A 26,681-nucleotide genomic window follows, 5' to 3' on the forward strand; every position below is an offset into this window, starting at 1 on the left:
TGTATGTAAAATGGGTGTAAAAGTCACTGTTTGGTGACTGCAGCATCTACCTACCCCAAAACATGAAGGCCTTCATTCTGATTAAAAAATGAACACTCACTCGGTTCTTTCTAACAGGGTTGAAATTCTTCCAGCTGCTGAACGCTCCAATCTGGAGCTCTCTTTTCCCCCCATCATCCCAGCTGCTGTATTCATGACCAAGGCTGAACTAAATGCAGGAAGCTAGACTACATTTGTGATGGGACTGATGGAGTTTTTAATGGATAATTTATGGCTTATCAAATGCCATTCTGATGGGATGTTGAACCAAAATGTTCTAGCAGATATATTTAAAGGAAAATAATAATGAGGAAAAACTTTCATTTCCATTTATAATCTACCTTTGCTTGACCTTAATTCAGTTAGTTTATGTAATATTCATACCAGAAAAAAATCTTTCCTATATCTTTTTTAAATAGTTCCACTGTAAGCTTGAGTGGATAGTAAAAGGAAATAGTAATAATGAATAGAGTCTTCTGAAATATTCATAGGGAAATTCAAAAGGCTCAAAATCTGATCTTTTTCCATTGCTTCAGTTTTGCAAAATTGCTTCAGTTTGCCAGAATTTCCTGTTATATATAATATTTCTTTTCATTCTAAAAACAAGATAACTTTCATTTTCTGTTCTGTTTTTCAAGCTGTTGAGAACTTGTTAGCTGAAGTTACTTGTGAGCAGTTTTCACATCACAACAGCATAAGCATGACTCTAAGAATTTATTTCATGGTAAAGTCGTGAAAACAAGTGTTTCTAGGGAGGCAGAATTTACCCATCTGAAACTGCAGCTTGGGAATATGATTATTTCTATGCAAAAAGTTAGCGCAAAATAAAAAGTACTGGTTGCAGAGTCCTTACGAATACATTTTAAATGTTTTGGATTACATAGAACCTATCTAAAGTTTTCTATTCTCCTCTAGTTCTTGAACCTGTCATAATATTTTATGAATATCCTCCACTTTATTTAAATGTTTTAGCCTAGATGAATTCTCTGAAAATAATAGCATTTACATCAACTGAAAATCTGGCCTTGAGCTTTTGATAAACATTATCTACTCTTCAATCAACCTAACCTTTGCTATATTGATATTTAGAGTGTGCTTATGACCACGAATTTGAGCATGGCCAGTAATCATTTTTCAAGACAAATATTTTCACCAATGCTCTGCTTTGCCAAGAAAGAGGATAAGTTCAAAATTAGGCAAATCATCATGGGAAGTGGGTACACAGCTAATAATCGAATCTTCTTGTCCTATGGAAGAATTCTGTACACTGTCTGTCTGTCGGTCTCCTGAAAACTTTGACTAGCTTCAGACAAAAGAGAAAAAGCTCAAGTGCTTCAAGGACAATCAAATTTCTAAAAAAATCCATGAAAAGTGTGAGGTGGGGAGAAGAAAGAGACCTGAATGAGTGCCTTTGGTGAGGCAGAAGAAAGCAGACCCCCATGCCTACACAGTGGTTCAGAGGTGGGTCAGTGTCCGCTCACTCATGGACACATCATGGAAGGGGGAGTCTCCGGAAGTGTGTGGGAAGCTGAATTATGATCAGATAGGGGAAAACGTAGGGGACAAGCTACCTGAATCCATAGGAGAGCGGACTCCTGCTGCTTGTGAAACAAGTTGTTGGTCATAAGTTTCCAGAGGAGGAAATGGTAATCCTCACGGTCCTGCTCCCCGTGGTGAGGCCAGGGAGGTTCCTGCCTGGTTTGCTACATCCCAGCAATCAGAGCCCTGGGAAAAAAGAGGCTTTGTTTTGATTTTTGCAAATTTTTAATTAAACTGTTTATCATTCCACAGGAGATAAGAAGATGTACACAGTGTGACGGGATTTTTTTTTCTTACTGTTATTTATTTTTCTTGAATGCTTCCTCCCTTGTGAATAGCACCACTTCAAGCAAAATAAAATTCTCCCCTTGGTCAAACACACTGGAATTCTGTTGGAAACAAAGCATTTGAAGTTGTTTCCATCTTATTTCTTTCTCTCTAAATGGTTTGCCCATGCACTTTAGGAAGGCAATCCCTTTAATGTCGCATAGCACATCCTCACTGGCAGCTACAGTGTGTGCACTTTATTAGAGCATTTTTTCCCCCTAGATATAATGGCACCAATTAAATTACCTTGCAGCCTGACCTTAATCTGGCAGGAATGATTATTCCATGAAACAGTTAGGGCTCTAATTGACATGAAGTGCCTGCAAAATATGTCTTTTGCAGCAGACCCTGTCAAAGTCACATTGATATGCTAATACCTATAGCTGGCAGAATCACTTCATAAAGAGAGACACTGAAAATTGAATTATTTCAATTTCAGTACCTAGGAATCTAGTGATCTGTCTGTATATGTAACTAAGTAGGTGCAGTACTTTATATGGGTAAACAGCTGTACTAGGGCGTTGCTATGGAAACTGCTTGACTCATGACAATTGTGTTAGTGATGAAGTCATTAGTGGTGTGAAATGTACTTTGAGGTTGTCAAGTGTACACTCCAGGAATATTTCAACAGTATTAGTGGAGCCTTTTCATTTGCATAATTTAGGCTTTCACATACGATCTCGTTATGGTGCGAGGAAATGGCATGCCACAACCCTGGTGCGGTTGTGCTCAACACGAGAGGATCACTCTTATGTGGTTCTGCAATGAAATGCAATTGGTTCCTCTATGCAGAATAAAAATCTCTTTATAATTGAACCTTTTTTTCCTCGTCTTCTTTTTTTTTTAATAAAAAATGTTTTGAGGCATAGCATTGTTCAAAGGAAGGGCTACTTAAACTTTTATGGTGCCAAGTTGACTTTGAAGGTCTGGACCTCTTTTCTTGTTTTCTGTTTGTTGTTTTTCGGTTGTTTGTTGGGTTTTTTTTGCTATGGTAACTCCTGATCTGCTCCAAAGTAACCACAAGTAGGTTTGGGACCATAGGGGGTTGCTTTTTCCTCATTTCAGCTTTTTAGCATTTATCATGGTTTAATTAGTATGATTTCCTATGCTACAAAGCTGAATGATGAATCCCAGAGACTTTTCTTGAAGTCATATGTCCTTATTTCGAGTTCTAAGTATTTCAGACTGTGGAAAGCTTTCCTTTCCGCTGGCGAGGGGATACAAAAAAGTACTTAACAGGTCCTTGACAAGCTATCTGAAGGGACTCCTCTAGCTTTTATGCAGCCTCTGGCAGTAGGGTGCCAGCTAATGCTGCAATGTTTATTCTTTTGTGTGTTCAGTTCTTGTGTTTGATAGTCTGAGACTGTCTTCTCATGGCCTCGATAGTAGAGAATGAAGATATACATGCATATATTTCCCAGACTGAGCTCTGATGTGCTGATCTGTATTTTCCAAAGGGGAAAACCAAGCTAGAACTACCCAGGGGAGCCCTTTGCTTGTCCCAGTGTATGTATCATGGACATTTTTTGTCATATATGCAAGATCAGCATGGGAAAGCGGCCTCCTTCCAGGCACAGCTAAGTCCTCCATGCAGGTGTTTATCTCCTGTAAACTCCCCCCGCAGCAGCCGCAGGGTGGCAGACCACAGGAGACAGCCTGTGACGACTGTAGCTGTCCTGACTACCCGTGAGATTTCCTCAGCAGCTGTGACCAGAGACATGAACGACGCAAGCACAAATTCAGTCTGGCAACCCATCTATTCCTTACGTGTTCATCTGCCCACACCCTGACCCATTTCCCTTTTCTTCCCAGCCATGAGGAGGAATCGAAGCAGGGTATCCCTGAGCAGGCAGGCAAGGAGGGAGCACATATTGCAGATGTCCTTCCTTGAGGCACAGTGTTTCTGCCGCAGGAGTGACCTATCATCAGGCCCTATCATCAGGCCCATTTCCAAAGAAATAATAGTTCACTGAGTGGTGTGACTTAAAATTCAATTTCCAAAAAATTAAAAGAGGAAGATTACCTATTTAGTCTGCACATGCACGTTTAAGCATGTACACATGCACATGTGAAAGATGTCACTGGTAGCAGGAGATCAATGCAAGTGCTCGAGATTGTCACCAAGATAAGGTAGCAGCCTGCTAATACCAGACCTTATGAGTTGATCTTATTTCTTTACAGTGTCTGATCTATTGAAATGCAATCTAATGCTGTATGTTCACTCTATATGTTCAGCCTAATACTGTATAATCACCAGCCTCTTATGTATTAATTACAGCTTAGCTTTACAATTGGGATGAGCAGAAAAGTAAGCATGAAATCAAAGCTGGATTTGATTAGCATACTTTGACAGGATCTTTACTAGTAAAGGGTATCTTTAATATTGTGTTTAAAGTGTGTGCATGTGTGTGCGAGGTGGAGGAAGAGACATTTCAGCACAGCTTGGTAGCATAATAACAAAATATTGCAAATGATTACCTGTATGAGGAGATTTGAGTTATTCATAGAGTTCAACAGCTTTCTGAATCAATTTGTTTTCCTGTCCAGTGTCCGCCATTCCACCTGAAAAAGAATCAGCTTTTCCCCTTAGAAACAGACTTTTTTTTTAAAATGACAACAGAAAATTCATTTTTCTTCTTCTTTCTGAAAATTGGGATGATCTGTTGATGTGGGTAGGCTAATGGAAAAGTGAATAGAACGAGCAGATGAGAATATCATAGTTTGACACAACCACTCCACATTAAGAAAAAAGATTATACATCAAACTTCATGTTGAAATACTTAATTTCTTTCAAATCTGATTCATGAAGCCAGGTTTCACACCTTCTTCACTTTTTTCTGCTAATCCACTGGCCCCTTAGAAGTTTAATGTTTTGGAGTGGCCAAGATGGAATATTTTGCATGGCTGATCCCTAATTAACTTCCTTCCATCACAGTATGGAAAAGCTGAAAGCATCCCTAGGGAGCTGGGTATAAATTAAAAATATCTTCATAATAAACTGTGAATAAAAAAGGTGCAATTTTGGCATTATTCCTTCTACGATTTCTCCATATGCTTTCTGTGACAAATTGTCTACGTTATTTCTTCAGCAGCAACAACAACACAGGCAAAAATTTCTGAGTTAGTCTTCAGGGCTCTATACCCATGCAAACATTTAGCTCAATTTAAGACCATGAGCTAGGTCTTTTGGTGCAGGAAGGCCACACGTCAGTCCTAAAGGCAGTTTAACCTGTTACTTGAGAAGAACTTCTGTGCAGGGAGATGTAGTTTGTACAGAGCTGCTATGAATGGCTGGGCTTCAAATCTGCTGCTATGGGAGGAAGAGCCTAGAAATCCATTGCTGCCCAAACACACACAAAAAAAGAAGCTATGGGCACCTCATCATTAAGATAAGATGGTCAGTGGATTGAATGGGCACTCACCTGGCCCAAGAGTGGCAGTATACCATATTTCTTTCTCCTACGTGCTTGAAATTGCAGTGAACACCCTTTAGGCCATGGGCAACAGTCTGTGTTTGAGTTATGGCCAGCCCTAATACTGTTTCCATTATGGAAGACTGAATATATAACAGAAAACTCCTACTCATCTCTTGATGTCTTGGAGACAGAGACAGCCCCATAGCCTATGCTTGGTGCTGCTGAAGTTCTTTAACATTATCCTGAGTAACATTGTTTTACTTATTTTTCAGGTCACCTCCTGAACTGAAGAATCAGAAAAATAAAAAGGTAGGTTTGAACATCTTCTCTTGTCCCTCTGCCTTTTGAGCTGTATTGAGCAAGATATTGTTTGGGGGGGATTTTTTTTTTTTTCAATCACAGAATCCTGTGAAAAATTCTGAAGCAAACCAGTACTGTAGGAGCAATTCTAATAGTTTGGTTATTTAGTTATATTTGTCATTGTTCTGTCCTGTATTCAAAAGATGGCTAGGTAAAATGGCTATTAGTGGCTCTGACTTGTTCACGCTCTTTTAAGGAGATAACTGTGCCTGGAGAAAATAGTTCCCTTCTCCATGAGAATCTCCTCATGGCCAGTAGCCACCTCAAAAGAGCAAGAAAGCAGGCCACTTTCTGGCTTCAGAGCTGGCCGGGAATAGAGGATTGTGCAGCCCTTTCTCGAACAAGGTCACAGTGAATTCTCCAGCGTGCTTTTGTCCGGGTCCCTCCTAGGACTTCTGAAGACCTTTCGTGCTCTCTGGGCAGCACAGATGACACTCCTCACGTGAACCGAACTTACTCTGCTGTGGCTATTCCTTACATTAGGAATTAGGATCTGCACATTAGGATCTGCTACAGCTTCTTGCTGGCACAGGTTCCCTCAGGCAACACCATCCTTCAGGTCACGTTTTTGCCTTGGAGACATAATTGCAAACTCGTGCAGCCAGCCAAAGCCTTTCTTGCTTTCTGGATCAGTGGCAGGGGGAATTTAGGGATTGTGGCTCTTCTCTCTTTTATCTGTAGCTGGCATTGCTTGCAAAAGCTTTAGAACAGTTTAATTTATTCTTGCCAGTATCCTCTATTTTTTTTCAGGTAGTTTTGAATTTAGCTTTGGTTTACTGCAGTGGCAAAACAGGGCGCAGGAAAGTAGAGAGACAATGCATTAAAAGGGAGAGAGACTGTGTTGTGATGGACAAATAAAGGAAGCACTCCAAACTAAAGACTTCTAGCAGGTATGAAATGACAATTCTGGCAGATTTTTTTAGGCTTCCCCGTCAATGAAAGCCTGATGAGTGAGTGGAAGCGAGTGGAGAGAAGGCTGATCATCTTTGTTCAATCCTCCAGAGGACAGCTCCCCGCAGCACTGATGTGGTTTTTCCTCCCCATAAGAAGCAGCAGCAGAATGTTAACAAGCTTCATTTTCCGTTCCCAACAACTAGGAAGCGACCTCTGACTGCTTCCCTGGCTGTTTGTGTTCTTGATGCTGATAGAGCCAGATTTTCACAAGACAGACCTGGATAATTTTCATGGCAGCAACACTGTTGCAAACCAATTAGCAAGCCAGCTTGATGGGGTAAGGTTGCGGAGATGCCCATGGCTACTTTAATAAAGTTTCATGTGTATCAGTATGATATTATTGATTTTTCTCCCATTGGACCAAAAGACTAAAGTTCAAGCTCTGTAGCAGATAAAGTGAAAACCATAGAGATTCCATACCATGTATACTAATTTAACCTTTTGGAAAAAAAAAAAAAAAAAAAAAAAAACACATATTATATGCAGGCTTCCTTTTGCTTTTGTACACATTATTTAACATTAATGCAAATAAAGCTGCGACTGCACTGACGATTCTGCCGGCCTAAAGGTCACCATTTATTACAGACCGAGTCGCCAGCAGAGAGCTAGGCACTTTACAGAGACACGTGTGAAAACATGATCCCCACACGCTGAGGGAAACAGGGCACATATCAGAGGCAGAGGGCTGTTGAAAGCACAGAAGCAATGAAACAGGGGGCCCCTGTGCAAGTTCCCACTGCTTAATGAGTTCCTGCCCATCAGTTAAGCAAGAATGAACATTGTGTAGGCTCTTAGCCTATGGCTTAAGCCACCATGTTGCCTCCTTGTTGACTTAAATCTCTTTCACTGAGACGTTCAGCTTTTGGCTGAAAGAATGGTGTTACGAGAAGAGTGATCCCAGGTGGATGGGGTGGAGAGACTGCGTCAGATCATTAGTATTTAATGTAAAGGACTGTTTGATTTTACTGGAAAACAGCTGGTGGCAGGCACTGGCTGAGCAATGACGGGAGACCATGAGAGCAGGGGTCCTCTCCTCTATATGAATCAGAAGCACCCTGAAGCGTTGATGAGGCTGACCCTTATTTCAGGTATGGAGATTTCCATATCCCTGTGTGGACTCAGTTTCTACCCACTCACAGGCTATTCAGTCCCACCGACCCCAAACTTTCAAAAGTCGTGAGCCAGACTACACAAGTTTTGAGAACTGGAGGGAACAATAACAAGGGATTTTGCTTTCTTCGCCTTCTGTGGGACTGGGGCTTTCAAGACAGTCCTTTGTCTACATCTTTAATCTCCTTTCACAAACATGAAATCTATAAATGTAGCTTGAAGAAAGAAAGAAAGAAAGAAAGAAGAGACTAGAGCTTTGCTCTGATGTGAAGTGTTTTCATGACAGTTTGTGGGCTTCCTCCCAAAACAGGCTGAACCCCAAACTATATTTTCCTTCACTTTCAGTTGCACGAATCCAAAAGCATACTTCCCTTGGACAAACAGGAACATTTTGTTTAACATGATCCATTTATTTTTTATTCAGCTGTCTGAAAACTCACTTGGCTGAGTTCTTTTCCAAGAAAGTGAATTAATCCTGATTTCTAATGAGTGTTCCAATACGTAACTGGTTGGCAGAATGCCATTTTTGCAATCTACAATGTACAGTATGCAACACCTAACACCATTAATAATAATCATGAACTCTGTGGATTTGGGGTAATTCCTATAAGATATTGGTTCCATAAACAAAAGTCAAATTGGCAGCTGCTGAATAATCCTGCTTTCATATATTACATTCTACTTTGTGGCTGTATGCTGTGGATTACTTTCTCAAATTTTGAGTAGGAAATGCCTCTCAGCATGAATAAACTCATAAATCTGCATTGAACGTAGCTTTTTATTTGCTTCTGCTACTTTAAGGTCAGGATCATCAAAGAGAGTAAATCAGCTTCACTGGTTTCATTCTAAATATGTTGAGCAGCACAAGGTGAAAAGTACCTTCTGGGCTGTCCACAGCCACCACATTTGGTGGGAGGCTGACATTTACAGAAGACAGTGGAGGCCTCTTTCACTTCGTTTGTGAGAGGGAGAAGAATTTCTTCAGCCTATGACATTTTGGTGGACGGACAGCATGTTGTCTGTGATGTGTAGCAGAGCTGCCTTTCCAATGAGGCATGCTATGCTGGGAATGCATGAAAAACAGATGAGTGTCATTTCTCCCACCTCCCTTACCTGCATGCAATACGCCAGAGAGAGCTGTCTGTCCAGCGGAAATTCCTGGGAGATATAGTATTTAGGTTCTGCTGTATGAAATAACAACCAATATGCAGTCTATATGTAAATGTATGTAGATAGCACACTTTCACATTCAAACGCACTCCTCCACTGATGGTGCATGAACCAGGATGAAAGTGGCTTCTTTTGTATGTTACCAACCACATTGTTGAGGTAGTATATAAAATAGCATATTAGGAACCCCTCACTCTAGATTTATTCTTTTGGCTTACAGTAGTATCTCCGTTCCCCACGTAGGCAGGAATCAGTGTGCTTGGCATGGGGCGAGCTCTCAAAGAAAAATGCCCAGCTAAGCTTTCGTTCTTTGTCTTGGACTTAATTTCTTCAAATAAAAATTGCACACAGTAGTACTAAGAGCACGCAGGAAGTTTACTGCATATCACTTTGGATCTGACACTATGCACAGGAATAAGCTGTGTTTTTAGGAATATTCCTCTGATCTGGGATATGTTCTAGTGAGGTGTGGCTGACCTGCAAAACCTCCGTCTAGGAAAGCTCAAGAGGCTCTGATGAAATATAGGCTTGAAATGGCATTGAAAAGTCTTTCCTTTCTCAGGCTTCTCCTCTCCTCTGTTTCCAAGAGTGATGTAAACATTTCCCAGATGTACCTGGATCTCTAAAACATAAAAACCCACCTAAATGTGGGAAAGAGAAATGTGTGGAGCTGAAAGAGAAGAAAGGTACTATGGCCCTCCACAAACACAACAAAACCAGCAGCACTCTCGTGCGACCTCTGCTGACTGCTGGTATTTTCATAGTCAACAAATTTGGAGGGTGCATAGGGACTGTGCAAGTCCACAAAAGCAGGACTCAGTTCTCTTCTCAACACCTCAACCAGCGACCAGAACATGATCTCAAAAAACAGCCTATCCAGAGCACTACCTTTTGCTGCAGGTGCTGTTTGTAATGATTATGCCAATAGCCTACCCATGTGAGAGACAAAATAGGAGAGTCAGAGGCACAGCTCTTCCTTTTTCCTCCAGCTTCATTATATTGAGCTATGGAGGCGAGTTGGGTGCAATATAGATGAATGCACCAACACCTAACAGGGGTCTGGGCTCACTGCTGGCTAGTCCTTGTTAGCTGGTGGTGCTGAGACATGGGAAGAGAACTTGAGAGTGGCCTTAACATCCTGTGGTGGCTTCGGGCTGATGGACATGCCAGGAGAGTACTCCATGCAGAGCTGTATCAGGAGCCATGTGTCCTTCTAAAGTCCTGGGAAGTCAACACCAAGACAGCAAAGGGCCCAGGAATGACAGAGACTTACCTGCTTGAGACTCATGAAATTATATTTGTGTCCCATCACCTGTCTTGGGCAAACAGCACCTGTGAGAAGTTGTGCTTTGCTAGCTGGGTTACTTTGACTAGCAGAAAGTTCAAATGGAGGTCCCAAACTTCTAATAGCTTAAGGGAGAGGCAAGGGAAGCAGTGCACACATGACTCAGCCAAGTCAAAAGGTAGATACTGACTAGTTAGCTCATTTTTCCTTGATCTATTATGAGCACCTGTAGGTCTTCAAGAAAACGTTAAGTGAAGGTATTTTGCGATTCCTAGATTCTCCACTTCCATTACTCCCAGAAAAAAGGGCAAGTTAGCCAGCTGCAAAGGGAAGGCTGATGATAATAGGGAGAACAGAGAGCTGCTTGTGAAAGCAACTAGAGATGGTGAACTTCAACACTGCATTTGCATTTACACTGTTGCCTTTTATTTTGCAAATTTGTCAAAGGCAAGCAAAAAAGGTAGAAGGCAGTTTAGCTTTCCAAGCCATAAAAAAAATACCTGTACAGATAGCTTGTCTTTGCCAAGACATCTAGCTTTCTATCAGTCTGGGCTGAAGGAAGAGAATAACCGTTTTAACGCATGGACTCGTTCCAGGAGGCTGGTGCTAGCAGACAAAGCTGCAATTATGTATGGCACAGAAAGACAAACAACACATGAGGTTTACAGAGCTGATGTGTAAGGATGTGCAGATTTGACCTCAGGACTTCAGATTTTCCAGCACACAAGATCATGGTGAATAGGATTAAATGAAAGGGCACCAGGAAAAATAAAATAAGAGTGCCCCTTCCCCTCTGCTCTCCCTGCTATTTGCCAAATATTTGAGTATTTCTGGAATGGAATCATTCTGTAGTTCTCAAATGTGAATTTCTCAGCGTGTCCTGGACAACGTTCTTGTTCTTATAAAACTTCCAGGCCAAGTTTGCAGGCTATTTTACGATTCTTCTGACCATTCCTAGGGCTGAGAACCCAGTATAGGTGAAGCAATGTAGGAATGACAGAAGTATCATATTTTGTCAAATAAAGTAGGACAGGGAACCTAGAAATCTCAGTTCCTTCTTTGGAAACCACATGACCCTGGGCAAATCACTCACTCTGTGTCTTTCTAAAATTTACCAGCTTGCCCTCTCTGTCAAAAAAATAAATATACTAGAGGGTCTTGAAAGATTTTAGTGCTGTAATGCGCCATTATTGCTCACAAGAAGAGAAATTTCTTGCAGATTCCTTTCTTCTCCCTTGCACTTCCTGCCACCCAAATTTCTTTGGCTATACTAAGGGCTGAGTGCTGATTTCACCTGTGCCCATCAGTGCTGCTTATACCACCAGCTGGAGGGGCTCCAAAGAACATATGACAAGGCAAGTCCTTCTGTCAGGTTTTGTGCTCACAGGACACGTGTGCTGCCTCTTTCAATATTAGAATAATATGTTATTGATCTATTTTAGCACTGGTATTGTGCCTTCATATCATACAAGTTACATAAAAGAGAGCAACCTCTACATAAGCCTTATATCCTGACCAGCAGAGGAAGCATGGGCTATTCTGAATCAAGAGCCCGAGAATGTATAAATCATGTGAACCATATGAAATTAAATGTCTGACCTCTGTACCATTCGGAGACACAGTTCCCAGTCCCTGCCAATCCACCAAGATGGATTTCTGAGCTGTCACTTGAGTCCTTTGAAAACAACCTCTGTGACAGTTAAAACGAATTGGCAGAAGAAACATATGGGCATTGCAGCTTGCAGATTGATGAGGTATTTGAGGGAGAGAAAGTTACACATGTAGGTTACATATAATGCCTTGCAACTCTAAGATTGTCTCCTGTTCTTGCCTTCAACTTCACAGGATACAAGAGAGTTTTTTGTTTTTCCTTTTTTTTTTTTTCCACAAACCCCGAAACTGAAGCACTAATTATGGAGACATGATGAGAAAGGGTTGCAGGTATAACCCCCAGAAAAGTGTGTCTAGAGTAAAAGCAGGTTTCCCTCCCCAACAGGTCAAACTTCCTAAGTGTCTAACCTGGCAAGGGATTTGTAACACAGCGTTCACAATCACAACCATAAGAAGCTGAGAGCGAGACCCTCCCTTATTCTGCTGTCAGGTGGGTTCCCTGAAGTAGTCGAAGGATCAGCTGACTTATCTCTATCACAGCCCAGAAGCAGCCTTGCAAGAATTTCCTCTAGATATCAGAGAGTATAGGAATTATATTTTTTTATTATGTCATTGACTGAACAGGACAAGTTGGGTTTTTTTCATTTTAAAATTGATACATACAGGGGATACTTATATACATCAAGTAGTTGGGTAATCATTAATGGTTCAGTGTTCAGAACAGCACTCTAGGGCTAATAATGCCTAACTTGTAAAGACAAAAACATGAAAGATCCAACCCCCAAATCCTTGTGCCAGCCCTGCCTTCACATTCAGGTTGCCATGAGGTTATAACTCATCCTTCCGGAGCTCTAAGGCAGTTTTTATTCTGACTTTGACACTTGTAAAATTCTGATCAGTGAGCTCAGATACCCCACATGAGAACCAGGGCTAGATCTTGCCTCCTGCAATGTTCAGTGTGACTTTCCATTAACAGCTGGATTTGAGGCTTCATGAATTCTGTCTTGTTACATGCATTAAAAATAAAAAACAGTGATTCAAAGCTCTTTTGGGTTCAGAGCAGAGCAAATGGTCTGCATGGCAACACAGCCCCAAAGGGTAGGTTGTCCTAATGCTCTTCTCTTCTCAGGACAATTTCAAGGTAGCTCTGGTCATTTCCAAAGCCCTGCATGGGATTGGCTCAAGCTGCTTGAGTGACTACCTCAGCTTGAATGATCACATCCGTGAAAAATGCAGCTGTCAACTTGAAGTATACAGCTGCATAGAAAACAATTTTCCTCTCCCATGAAAATGTGAATACAAAACCATTTTTTCCTGAAAAATGAAGATTAAAAGTCAATCTAGGGGTAGTTTCGTGCACTGAAAAATTCAAAATGATATTTCAGCTCAGATCAGTTCAAACATTACCTTGCATTGATTTATTCTTACCATTTTCATTTTTTTAATGTTGCCCCCTTTAAAAAATTAACGAAAGTAGTGCTCTTTCCCTTGGATAGAGAAAAAAAAGCATGAAGACATAACAGCTATCTCCGGTTGAAAGTCAGACCTGTGTGGGCCGGAGGGAAAGCTTTCTTGGCAAATGCTTAAGTCTGGACTCCCTTCCAGAAGGGAGCAAGTCAGACACAATGTTCAGCAACTAAAGAGCAAGTATCTCCTTTTCTCTAGTCATTGCTTTGACTCTAGGAAGTGTAAGGTCTTTGGGGGAAGGATCTCTCCATGTTTTTGCACCAGCCCTGATATAATGGAGACTTGATACCTTGCTGTGTCATTGAGGTGGCACAAACAGCAGACACACATCCTCTGGTTTTTCCTTTCCAAAATCTAATCTCATTCTTATGGACAAAAGAGAAACTGGAGAAGCAAGCAGCAATAAAAGAGAAGAGAACCAAAGTCAAAGGAAATTCTGCTACAGATTTTAGTTAGAGTAGGATTTCACCCGACACTTCTGTCCATGTCTCTAAACTATCAGGGCATCAAGGCAACGTTCATTATCCAGCTATGTGGGAAGCTGAGTACATGACGGGGATGTTTAATCCCTGCCGTGTATGATCTGGACCAAGGAATAAGGCATCCATAGTGTAGAGCTTTTTAATCTGCAACCGACTTGCCAATCCTGTTCAAATTTTTGGCCCAGCGCAGTGTGATCAGCTCTTATTTAATTGGCATGTATCCTCTTTCTCCAAGCAACAGATTTCTTCTCTCATTCAAGGTAATTTTATTTTTTCAGTAGTTTGTTCCTCATTTTTCTTTTTTCTTCTCTGTGGGGACTTATTAATATCTCCACCCTCTATAGGTCTTGGGTAGAGCTGGATGCAATATTTCTGTGAGATAAGCAACTATCTGAAATCTGGTCCAGTACAGTGTATGCTTTTGGTAGGAGAGAATGAGAGATTTTTTATTTTTAAGTTAAAAAATTACATTTCCAGAACAGCAAAATGCGAGATTCAGTTAAAAAATGCCAGAATATTTTTCATAAAATCAGTCATTTAAAAAACAACCCACTTTTCCTTAAAAAAAATAGAAAACTTAATGGGTTGAGACAAATGAGGAAAAGGAAAAAAATCTGAAAGAAACTTTTTTCTAAGATGAAAACAGCTGCCATAAATATGAGTAGATATTATTTTCCCCCCAATATTCCCCCTGCCAGGGGAGGGTTTATTTTTTTTCACTCTGATAGATAAGCCAAAAAAGTTTGCTTTGGCTGGACTGAATCTATTTTTTTCTCCTCGTGATTTTTTCACCAAATCCATCATTTGTCCACTTCCTGTCCTGGGTTTGCAGTCAGCAAGAAGGATGTCAGCTTGGCAACCAGGCAGCACCTTATATCTGAGCTGAGCCACCTTATCCATGGAGTTTCTCTCTTTCTGTATCCTCTTCCTCCCAGGCCACAGGAACTAGTGAAAAGAAATAGTGTCCACCAGCTTATTCTGAATGCCACTGGAGTTTTTAGTTTGTTTGTTTGCTTTTAATGGGTCTGTGGAGACAATCAGTTAAAGGGTTTTTCTTAGCAAATTAATTGTGTGTGGGGGGAGAGACTACTTTTTTTCCCCCTCATTGCCAAGCATCCTCCTAGCCTTATTGTTCCAAAGCTCTAAAATATAAAACTGCATTTTTATGACTCCAAATGACCTTCAAAATTCAAGACAAGGGTGACTTCTGCTTGACTGTAATATTTTGGATCATTAATTTCACTGGAGATATTCTGATTTGTAATTTTATTAAGTTTCAGAGCATAACCACTCTTAATAGTATGTTTCTAAATATGATGAGCCACATCCTTAGCTGGTACAAGCCAGCACAGCTTTATTTTCTTTGCTGCAGTACTCCACACCAGCTAAGACTATGGGTCTCTGTTCTTTCTTCACATTTGATTTCAGCCACTGTATAATACCCACAAATAATTCTTGCTGTAATGCATATTAAACATCTTTAATACTTGATTAAGATATTTTTGGTAGGAAAGACCAGATGGTCTGGTGGATGGCATGTTATTATTATCCTTCTTGTCAGAATCAATTTGCAGAGCACTGGCAGCATATATTCACTTTATGAAATGATGGTGGGGTCCGATGACACAACACAACAACGCAACGGACCGGTGTGGCTGTGCAATGACCCTCTGTCTAACCCTGGGTAGATCACCTTGCGGTGGACTGATAACGAACTAGATCACGTGCCAGTTTTGCACTCTGCGTTATCCCTATACAATTTCAATATTTCTAAAGCCTACAGCTTTGTAGGCTCCGGTCATCGTTTTCCCACAAAGGGCGGAAAACTGAGGCACGGAGAATGCGAGCAGCATCTGGAAAAGGTGTGGGAAAAGTTCAAAGCGAGGATTTGGATGAACGGCTCCTCCTTCCACAGGGAATGTCCTAATCGCGGGTTGCGGGGCATTCAGCCGGCCGGCCTTTCATCGTCCCTTCTGTCGGAGCCATTGTGCTCGATTTCAATAGACGAACTGAGCCAGAGCGCGGCTGAATGACTCGGTGCCCCAGCGGCTCAATGCCGCCTGCGAGCTGGAACGCTCCTGCTCCGCTCCCAGCGCCCACCATGCACTATTTATACCTCATAAAACAGGATCAGTGCGGAGGAGTGACCGGGAGTCTCGCCGCCCGGCAACCCGCGGAGCATCGTAATTAATTCACTGACCTGGGATATGCAAGTTCAAGCCGTCAGTGGCAGGAAAGGAAATTGAGTTGGACTTTTCACAGCGTGGGTAAATATCCCATTTCTTGGCCCTTTCAGTGATGGAAGACAACATCTGCAGTCTACAGTTACACTTGGTGGAGCTAACCTCGTCCCTGCACTGTTTGGCAAACTTGAGTCAATTTAATGGATGTGGGCAAAAATTGCTATTTCTGAAAGGAAAAAAAGTGCTGCCCAGTTCTAAATTCCTCAAGTTCTGATCCAAACCCTTTATTCTATAAGAATTTCTTCCTATTGTCTCTACCTTACTAAAGCTGGTATTTCTTAGCAGTAACAAAGTATTTTTTCTTTTTCAGCGAATATAAAGTTAGTTTTAAGTTGTATTCCTGGACTTAAGGGCTACAAAGAAGCCTACAAAAATTAGCATTCTTCCTGTTGCTGTCTGACCAACACACTGTTGATGAAGATTATTCTGATGGAATAGTCTTATGGGGCCTCTTCTATAGGTTTTCTGAAGCTGATGGCCTTCAAACATAGAAATGTTTCTTGGAAGAAAGCTAAGCGATCATACAAACTTTGATAATCTGCTTGAACTTACCATTTTGGACTGATGAACTAATGTCTCGCTTTCTGGGCTGGTGGTTTCAAATGACACATGAAAATCTCTCCTTTTCTCTGTTTATGTTATCAGGCTCTGGCATGTTCACCAACAGTGCTGCCTCCTGACTAGTGAAATAACTTTATTGCTTCTCAAGGTGCCGGGTTTCTCTTACGGAAAATAGCAGAGGAAGCATTTCAAATGTGCAGATGCATTTCAAATAAGCTATGAAGGGCTTCACTGGCTTTGTATATTTACTGGATTTGAAAAAGAGATTTCTTTTCATCCAGAGATCTCAAAGCACTTTCCAGAGCATTATTTCAGGAGCCGGTTGCCAGTGCAGACACAAAAGGTTAAAAAGCTTTCTCTGTGAGCCCCACAGATAGGGAGGTTTGTGTATTGGACTTAAAAAGCTTCCATAGCTGTTAAGATTTCATGCTGGCCGTTGTCTGTAATGATGAAGAGTTTACAATTAAAGCTGATGATCTGGAAAATAAGGAGCGAATTCAAAACTACTTTGTCTGAAGAGAGTCTGAAATTATGAGAATGTTTAGTACCCAGTGTCCCGTTCCTCTTATCTCAACTGATCTTTCCCTTAATCTGTAATTCTGCGAAGAGCTTAACATGAGGTCAATTCTTTTTAGAAAATGCAGTCCCTCTGAGCCTATAACCAGGCTGGATAGAAGAGCCAGATCATTGAGTAATTGGCAATAGGCAGCCAGATTGTGAAATAATTTGAAATTCCAAGGTGGAAGAATTTGCTGCAGTTAAGAAAGGAGATGTTTTGCTATTTCAAAGTACAAGTGAAATTTGCAGCTTACACAAACATTTTTGAGACTAATAGGAACACAAAAATATTTACTGCAGGAGAATCAAAATAAAATTAGAGCAGAATTGGGTCAGACAGAACCTGATTCCACAAAATCCCTGGTGATGTTAGGGTGTAAAATGCTGAATTGCTGAATGCTCCTTTCATGACCCATCCTGTCCTATTCTTTCTGAGTAATTCCTGTCTGTCTGTGCCATTGGTACTTTCTTATTTGATATTTAAATGGGGTGCGAAGAGGGTTCAGATGTATGCCCCACACATTGCTATTGCTCTGGGAAGCTATGACAAACCGTCTGCAATTGATAAATGATAAAAAATGCTTGTGAAGCGAGTTCTTTGTACTTGCTCTTACTCTTACTTACTTTTATTTCAAATAGAAAATCATCCTGAAAATGGTTAGTGTTTCCCTCCCGGTTGCAAGAATTCCTGTGTCTCATTATTCTATAGCATTTTGCACACTTGCTCCCTCCCTCTTGAATGTGTCATCTTCTGCACACATCTCACCAGGATCTTGTACAGTAGCACATCTTCAATTTCTCTGACAGAAATACCTTCTCTTCTTGCAAATTATTAGATCATATTCCTCATTCCACAATTCCAACCCGTGACTGACTAAGGCCTCTAGGCTATCTCCTCCTCCAAAGGATGAGATCTCAAGTTATCAAAATATCAAAATATTGAGATATTTGCCCTCAGGATTCATGATTTTGCATTCTGCAATATTGAATGTGATGGTATCCCTCTTACTCAAGTCTCCAAGGTCATCCCATTTCTGTACCACATTATGATGCTTTACTGTATTAATGCGGAAAGTCGGTGACCTCTGCCAGCAAGAGCAGAAACCAAGGTCCAAGATCATGGTCTCCTACAGGATAATAATTCATCCTTCAACGTTAGTCATTTCTGACTCCTCTTTAGCCAGTCCCTCTTTCACCTGGTGACTCCTCTACAATTCTCCATCTTCACTAAGTATATAGCTTGAGCCTCAGGAAGCATTTTATCAAATATTTTAAAAGCAACTGAATAAATGAGACCCATTACATTTTTTGGCTAGAAAACTAGTTATCTTTCTCTCTGAAAACTATTGAAACAGCCTGGCATGATCTGCCCTTTTGTGAACACCTCTTTATCAGAAAAATTTCCAAACCATCAGAACAACGAGGTCTTGCTACAGCTTTCAGGTTAGCATTAGTGGGGACAATTTTCTTTGAAGAGGTTGTCTGATGCAATCGCAAAAGACTTTGTGACTCATGAGGTTCTTTATAGAAACACATTTCTAATACAGATGATAAAGTCATTGGTTATTCCAGTAACTTCTGTTGTTGTCGTTGTTGCTGTGTTTATTTCTGGTAAAGGGTAAATAAGCTTCATGGACATGAAAGTCATCTGAATCCACATATTTGCGTCAGCTAACAAAGGAGAAATCAAGTCCCCCTTTTCCTCTGTTTTTCCCCTAGTTTTGTCTGGTCAGACATTTAATTAGCATAGCATATTGGCTCTATTCTCAATTGCTTTCCACAGTGGCTGGCCATTTACATCTCTGCACAGTGGGTGTTAAACAGTGCAGCTCTGATGTGCTGTATTTTTACAGTGATCTTGCACAGGTGTGAATGATTATACAAGGTACCAGAGACTGGTAAGTTGGCCCATCTTTGGACAGTGGGCAGGTTAGCAGCTGCTACGTGTTTAAGTGGCCTCCTAAAGGAAAATGTCCATGCATCACCAAGCAGGATGAGACTCGACATGATCATTTCGGGGTGCCGGATTTTCGGTTCCATTTTGCTTTAAAAAATTCTATTTTTCAAGTACACAAGCATATATATTTACACAGCCGCAAAACCGCTGCATGAATGTTCACACAACTACAAGTAGCCAAGTTAGCACAGCATAAGCAGGTACTGACCATCATACAAGATACATTTGCTTTCATTTTGTGTCACAGCTGGGATGTGCTAAGTGAATGCATGCACAGGACATCATAAAATGGGCTCAGTTATTTGCAGCTGCATTCACCTGCCTCTGAGTTTGATCTGTTGGCAGCACAGGGAGTTGGTCATGAGACTCTCACACCGTGGTCCCAGTGCCTGCCTCTCTTGCTTCTCACTGTGCTTTAGCAAGCTTAGGAAGAGGTAGGAATCGATTCCAGGACCAGACACTGTGCTTTACCATACAGAAACACTTCTGTTTGAGCAGAGCAATCCTGACTGCTTGGTAACAATAATTCCATCTTGTATTCCTCAGTTAGAGTAAATTATGCTTTTTCAACGCCTAAACATAGAGCCTGATGCTGTAGCTGAGGATACAGACGTCTAATCTGCTGTGGTCTGTCACTATTTCCTAGCCCAGTATTGCCATCTACTACTCAAAATCCTTGGATCATCCTCTTGTTGGTTGTATCTCTCTGTCATAACAAACCAGAACTGCTCATCACCACAGGAGAGCACATCTCAGAGCTAGCGCAGAGCTGGTCGAGTAGGGATGATCCTAAATGAGCATCACCTGATTGCCATGGTGTCCACATAACCAGAGGCCGGACTGCAATAGGACACAAATAATAATTGTCCTTGCCTCAAGAAATGGGGTCTTCCCTTTGGAGACAGGGCTTCATACATCAGCACACGTGGCTTTCTTGCAGACTACAAACTCAGCCAGAGGGAGAGGTTTTCACCCTTGAAAGTTTTCTAAAACATTTATTGGCAAACTAATCTTGAGCTTCATTTTGGGGAGAAACGCAGAAACCTCATTACTTAGTTTGGATCATTGGTGAAAATGCTTTATATACTTCTAATCAGCCTAGCTAAGCTCACTGAAGAGATGCTTAGCAAAAAGTTGGTAATAGAGGAGAAAAGTAGGAATTCTCTCTACTGTCAGCAGCTGGCATCTGTAACACCAAGTCACTAGTAAAATGCACCAAGACCCCCAAAATGTTTCCTTTCTACTTCCTAAACAGCTGGTGCCTAGTTCATTTTAATAACTAATTCACATCTGTTCTTTTGGGTTTCAGAGTCCTCTGTGCTGCATCTTAGACTCTCCTGTCTGTGCTCCTTTTTTGTTTTTGTTCTTGATTGCCTACTCTTATTTTCCACAATGACCTTTGCCTATGATTCGTGAATGATATTTCACAAGTAATTGCACTACCTGTGAATCTTGTCTGGGAATGGATCTGTCTTCTGTCTGTTTTGTCTCATTTCACTGCTTTAAGTATACCATCTTATTACGTCATTCAGGGCACAATCATAAGCTCTTGCCCAAAATGGTTGCCACACCTCTAGTTTTTAACAAAGCTGATCGTCAGTGGAGACTGGAGACTGGACTTCAAATTTTGCTCTTTGTTCCTCCAGGTAATGGGGGGAGCATTGCTGAGTTAGCCTAATCCTTATTTAAATTTTACCCCAAAGTAAACTAGTGATTGGTTAGTATAACACTTTCAGATAGATTTAGAAACACCAGCTCAGTTCATTTCATTTCATCTGAATGAATCAATCCTTTAAGCAACCATTCCAGGTAGCCTTGGAAGTGAGTGTGAAATAAGACTTCCTTAGGATGTTGGGAGACCTTTTAATCAACTTCCTTTCCTTTTTTCCCAGAGACTTTGGGGCCCCAAGCACCACTAATGTTTTCAGCCCAGCAGACAGATATCTTTCCGAGTTAAATCCTTGTTTATTTTTTATAACAATAACAACTACATCTACTCTAATTATTTGAACTGGGAATATTGTTTTGTTCATGCCATTTAGCCTGTTTTTTAATGGTTCTTGCTTCCAGGAAACACGTTCTGTGTGACTCAGTCAGAGCTTATTTTGCTAAATAGCTACTGTCAGCTATCACCAGCTTTATGAAAACTGTGGTTTCGTTTGTATCCTGCCATGGGAGACAAAATCTTTGAAGTCCTGAAGTTGTATATATTATTTACTTTTTGATTAGGTGAATAAATAACTTGATTGAAACACCAGTTGTAACAGATTTGGAGACCTTGGCAGGCTTCCAGGCCTAGGATGAGTCTGGGTTTCACGGCCACATTGTGGATCCAACAACAAACAAACAGATACTTAGAGTTATAGCAAGAAAAGTTTGGAAGGGGATTTTTGGGGAGCAGAGTGAAAGCAAGAAATCTTTGGGAACTTTCTGGGCTAAAGCATTAAATAGCAAGCTCTCACCACAAACTGTCCTCCATGCTATTGCAAAGCAGTCCTTATGCCCTAAAAGAGGCATTTTAAAATGAGAACAACTTTGAAAGGAGAGGGAAAGTCTTTTGCTTGGCAATTGATTTATTGTGCTGTCTGCTGTCTTTGCAGCAATGAGATATCATGCTTGCTGTCTCTATTCCACCTTTTGCCCAAGGCATTGAAAGTATCCGTACCAGCTGGATGGTCACCTCTTGGTGCCACAGACCCTGGGCAAAGCCAGGCCAAGTATTTCTCTGGCTTTAGGGATTCATATTGGAAAGCTCTCTAACAAACTGAGTTGCTGAAGGCATCCCAGAGAGGTGAGGGCTCTTGCTGTGGGATCTGACTTCTGGACCTTTGCTGCAAGGACGGATGCAAACGTGCTATTCCCATGCACTCGTTACACACCACACAGTCTCTGCCTGGGCAAAGATGGGACTATCCTTCTTCAGCTTCTTGCTGCTTTGAGACTGATCTTAATTATGCCCAGGGGGTTGTTCCAGAAGCCAGGTAAGAGATATAAGGGCACTGTAAGGCTGTGCTTGACTCCAGTGGGACTCCTAGCTACAAGATGTTACGAAGGTTGAAAGAAAATGGACAAAATTCACAGAGAAGGTCTCTATATTGCTCATTATACTATCAGTAGAGAAAGTTACACTACCCATGCCCTGTTCTTACACCGTCTCCTGAGCATTCCTTAGTGGCTACTTTTAGAAAAGGGAAAGCTGGATTTCAGTTCTGCTCTGCTGCTCTTCACTAGGGACTCAGCTCTATGCAAAGAAGCACTGGAGTTTGCCTGACAGCAGCTCTGCAGCCCTGAAGCGGCACTAAGTAGCCCCGAGGACAGTGACTGTTTGTGACTGAGCCAAAATGCTCTCTCTCCCTCTTCGCTGTCTTCAGCTCTCGCAAGAAATTGCAATGGAGCGAAGTTTAACAAGTTGCTATTTGCTAGTGAATGTGATGCCAAACGTTTCTTCTGTTCTCAGAATAGTAAATTAATGTGGCAAGAACTGGTTGGTGAATGACATTTTAATGGAAGTCACCATCATTAGAGGTATCATAAACTGTCAGCATCTTGAGTTTCATAACGTGATTCAGCCATACCGATTTTACTAGTGCTCAGTCTCATTTCCACTGAAGTGTATGAAGAAACCTCTGTTAACTGCAGCTGAGGTAGAATTGTACTAAATCTGGCCCAGGCTGGTCAGAGATGCTTTTGTTTGCATGTGCTGTGAATCTGAGGAAGGCAGTGTCCCTGAGTAGCTTGTGGATATAAAATCGGTCCGTAGGAAGTGAGAGGATTAAGGGAAGGAATTCCTTATTTATCCAAACTTTAGTGTAAATTCAGCAGAACCAAGGGCACCACAGCAGCAGGAAGCTTTGTCCCCCCTTCTGTGAGTATTTCATAGAGCTTTCAGCAAAGTCATTTCCTGAGCCACGTGGCGAGGAGCAGTGTGGTCCTTGTCGGATAACACTAGCGATCAGGAATTCCCGGAGAATGAGCTAGGAAGAGGCTGATGCTCCCCACCCGGGTGGTGCACGGTGGTGTGGGCTCCTGAAAGCACTCCTTCTCTGGGGGAGCGCAGGGTGCTCACGCACACAGGATATGTATGCAGAGGTGTCATGGATTCACAAAGACTAACTTTAGGCTGCTTTCGGTAAAATCCTGTGGCTGCTCTGTAGTGAACACACAGAATCAGAAAATGGCCGAGGTTGCAAGGCACCTCTTGAGATCTCCTCCTCCAACCCCCTGTGAAAGGAGGGTCAGCAAGAGCAGGCTGCCTAGGACCATGTCCAGTCAGGATTTGAATATCTCCAAGGATGGCGACTCCACAACCTCTCTGGGAAACCAGTTCCAGTGTTCGATCACCTTCACAGTAAAAAAGCTTTTTCTTATGTTCAGATGGTATTCCCTGTGTTTTGATCTGTGCCCATTGCCTCTTGTCCTTTTTCTGGGAATTCTTGAGAACAGTCTGGCTCCATCTGCTTTACACACACCCATCCCATATTTATATACACTGATAAGCCTTCTTGAGGCCAAACAGTCCCAGATTTCTCAGCCTCTCCTATGTCACATGCTCCAATCCTTTAATCATCTTTCTGGCCCTTCCCTGGACTTGCTCCAGTAGCTCCAGTAGCTCTGCTGTACAGGGAGCCCAGCAACGGACACAGCACCCCGGCGGGGCCTCACCAGGGCTGAGCAGAGGGGGAGGATCATGTCCCTCGACCTGCTGGCAATGCTCTGCCTAATGCAGCCCAGGATACCTTTGGCCTTCCTGGCCACAAGTGCACATTCCTGGCTCCTGGTCAACTTGTTACTTCTATCATTTTCCACAGCAAACGAGAATCTTTTTGTTTTGGGACTCTTGCTATCCAGGTAACAAAAAGCCAAAAAAGCTAAATCTAAAGCCTCAAAACTTTAAAGAGCAATTGCAATGACAGAAAAATGCAGTCATTGAGTTTTGAGGTAAAATGGGGAAAGGGAAGATGAAACTCTTTGGCTGTGGTGAAGATGTTTTTGGCACTGCCTGTTTGATGGCAGTGATGGTCCCTCAGCAGGAGCAACCAGGTCCTGCCAGGGGATCGAGCCTGGCAGCCATCTCGGCGTGGCCTCCCCGTAGCCTCCAGACATTGCATTAAGTGGAGGTCCTCACCTTTCCTTCACTGCATTCTCACCCTTTCTCTCAGTCAAATCAATTTTCATGTTTCATTTTTGTCTCATCTTCATTCCCTCCAAGAAGTAAATATCCCTGCCCTTACTCTCCCATGACTCACCCACAACCCTTCCCGCTTCTAAACTATTTTATTTTGTCTTGTCTCATGCTTGTTTATCTTGGGCAAAATCCTAACCTCATTGAAGTCAGTGGCAAAACTCCCATTGACTCAAACAGAGCCAGGATTTCATCTTTTGTCTTGATTAGATTGTGGGTGTGTTTGCCTTGAATATAGTTAATCTTGTCCTGGTTTGATTGTAGTTTTTGGATACGGGCCACGTTGCATCTCCGTGCATTAAGCAGTGTGTAAGCATATGCTTTTCTGTGAGTGTTACAGGATAACAATTAGTACAGAGGATTTACTGTAGCAGTTCAGGAAGGTGTGGATTGAGGCAAATAAAGGAATCAAACATTAGTTTCCGTGTTTCAGGCCTAATATTTATTCACAATGAAGGCAGGGACCAAACAGAAGAAAACATTGCTCCCACTATGGAGGCTCAGGGCTTATAAACAACATTCACAGGGCTGTACTGCACTGCAAGAGCTATTGCAGGGAAATGCTGATGCCACAGAAAGCAAAAGGGACTGAGTGGCTGCAACGCAGTAATAACTCAGACAGGCTTAATGCAAGAGGAAAGCAGAGCCAGTGCCAAGCCAGCGCTTCCACCACTCAAACAGCACAGGAAAAAGTGCCAAAGGAGAGCCGCAAGACTGAACAAACCTCCCCACTAAAAAGCCATGGAGAAAGCCCACTAAAAAGCGTGGCGGCTGAGATGTGGGGCTGGAGGTCCGTGTTCAGCTGCATTGCAGCTTGCCCATCTTGTGCGAAGCACAAGACAGCCCTGAGCAGTGCTGTGCAGCTTCGGTGGGCAGACGCGGCCGGTGCAGTGCCATGCAGGGATGCTAGCTCCATCTCGGAGGTGACCTCTCTGCATCAGCATGGGACTAAGCCTGGTCAAAGCCCTCTCTGCAGGACCAACCCCCGGCACACAGATGGCCTTCTCACCCCTGCTCCCTTCAAAATGCGGAGAGTGATTCCTCCTCCTCATCCTTACTTTGATTTGCCTTTTGTTGAATAAAGACCTGTGAACTTCCTAGACTGGCACGTCACACAGGGCACTGCTGCCGCTTAGCTGGCAAGTCCTTCTGGAATAAGTGACATCTCCTTAAAACGTTCATTCTCTGCATGCTCTAAGGTTGCTAGAAGTGAGCAGAGCCCATCTTGCAACTTTTTGCCCAACATTATCTTAGGAGGAAAATCAAGGTTATTTGTTTCCTGGGGCTAGGCACTGTAGCTGTTGTTAAACACCTCCCTACAACACGGAGAGATGGACTGGAGAAGTGTGGTGGAGTTGCCACCTAAGAGCTTTGTTCTGCTTTTTGGCCAGCCTGGTGGATATCTAGTGAAGGATTCATATTTCAGTTTATAATGGAATAAATGGGTGAAGCACACAATCTGAATGGGTGTGAAACAGAAGCTCTGCATTTATCACAGCTCATATTTATGGTACCATGAGCTACAGGACTGTCTTGATCAGGAAAAGAAGGGCCGGTGCGGTTTTCTTGGCCCCATTAATTCAATGTCTTTTTGCTGAGATTGCCCCAAAATATTCAGAATTAATTAATATCTCATGGTAGAGGTTAAAAATCAATTTTTAGCCATTTTCATGCTCTGTCTCACATTTATGTGAAAAGAGAAAAAAGAGATACTTACCAGTCTAGGCTATGTTCTGTGTGTTGCCAAAAAATACCATGATTTAAGAAGGCTCCGTCAGATAAAAAGCAGATCTAATATATAGGTCACAAAGACCACTGGGTAGCTCAAAATCCTGTACCTTATTCCAGCAGATGGCAAGTCCTAGAGCTGTGAAAATAAGTAATTACTAGCAACTTAATCAATACTTTTAGATTTTTAGGCTTTGTTTTGTCTTTCACTGGAAAACTAGCTACTAGTTGAGCATTAACTTTTGAATTTCCTTAACGTTATTCAATATTTTCTTCATCACAGAGTTCTCGGGCTGCTGTAGTCTTCAAAAAAAATAATCCAATGTCAATATTCCAATTTCACAGTACTATTTATATGTACTGTATGGTGGCATTTCTGCTCCCTATTAGGTGGCCTCAGTAATTATCTACCATACAGAAAGAATTTCAAACTGCATATCTGAGTGCAAAGTTTGCAAATGGAAGTTTGATCTTAAAATCCAATAAAACTGATTTTCAGCAGTATTTATGGAAAGCAAACACAAAGGGAGAACAGATTCCACCAAGGGGGACCAATAATTTTTTTTTTTTTTATTCACTGTGCATGGAAAACATTTTTGAGGTGCATGCTCCATGTTACTTACTGCTTTCAGTTGCTACCAGTTAAGCAGCCTTCAAACCTGCACTGTCAAGTCTCACATCAACTTCTATT

At 41.8% G+C, this 26,681-nt stretch overlaps 1 protein-coding gene across 1 annotated transcript in view; it reads left to right on the forward strand.

Moving 5' to 3' along the window:
- Positions 1–26,681, forward strand: part of LOC112994496 (urea transporter 2-like) — a 320,633-nt gene that overhangs the window by 39,022 nt on the left and 254,930 nt on the right. Inside the window, exon 3 of the mRNA XM_064502569.1 lies at positions 5,595–5,631. The gene's annotated coding sequence lies outside the window, so the exon portion shown is untranslated. The remainder of the gene's footprint in view (positions 1–5,594; positions 5,632–26,681) is intronic.

Source organism: Dromaius novaehollandiae, chromosome Z (genome assembly GCF_036370855.1).
Source record: "Dromaius novaehollandiae isolate bDroNov1 chromosome Z, bDroNov1.hap1, whole genome shotgun sequence".
NCBI lineage: Eukaryota > Metazoa > Chordata > Aves > Casuariiformes > Dromaiidae > Dromaius > Dromaius novaehollandiae.